This window comes from Anabrus simplex, chromosome 1, assembly GCF_040414725.1.
Source record: "Anabrus simplex isolate iqAnaSimp1 chromosome 1, ASM4041472v1, whole genome shotgun sequence".
NCBI lineage: Eukaryota > Metazoa > Arthropoda > Insecta > Orthoptera > Tettigoniidae > Anabrus > Anabrus simplex.
Window position 1 is genome coordinate 1,725,867,638 of NC_090265.1, and position 855 is coordinate 1,725,868,492.

The window sequence follows — 855 nt, forward strand, 5'->3', positions numbered from 1 at the left end:
AGATGACTGCAAGAAGAAGAAACCTGGACTGGGACAAAATGGTGGAAGGAGAGAGGAAGGTGGAGAAATGCCATAAATGCCCTGACCCGGCAGGAGCCGCATAAGGGGAAAAGAGGAGAATGATGAACACATTTTTTAAAGTTTTTAATAAAATTAGTAATGCATATTTTAAAATAGTTTTTACACTAATTTTACAGCAGGTGATCTATACTTGCACTTCTATTTTGTGCTCATACCTTTGGCTGCATCCGTTTCCTATTGGGTTTCAACCATGATGCTTTCACCCAACTCCTACATTCTGGATATGCTGCACTTCAATTTCACCACTTTCTTCAGGGTGCAAAATATGCAACAAACTGCCCATACTCTTTATGAAATATTCTTGTATATGAACCCAATTTAGCACCAAAATAAGGGAGAAAATAATCACCATAAAATCACAAACCTAGGTATACATTATATAATATTTTCTAAATATCAGTAAAATTAGAATGGAATATATCAATATAAGACAAGTGAAAGCCAGACATTTTAGTGATTACCAATGGAAGTGTGTAATAATTCAAATGTTTAAATCATGCAGGTTGAAATGTTGCATCTTGAATTTTTAATTTTATGAATATTGAACATGATTATTCTAATATCTACTTACTAATAATCCTTCAGTTCAGTAATGAATCTCTCTGAGTTTTCATCCCTACTGTCAAGTTCATCTTCAATATCCTGTGAAAATAGTAAGAAAAAGAGTTTCTTTCAATCACACAGGAGCACAGAATGTATCATGAACATACTACAACACAGCTAACAATGGGTGATTGGGTACTCCAATGCTCTTATGCAGAGAGTGCGACTGTT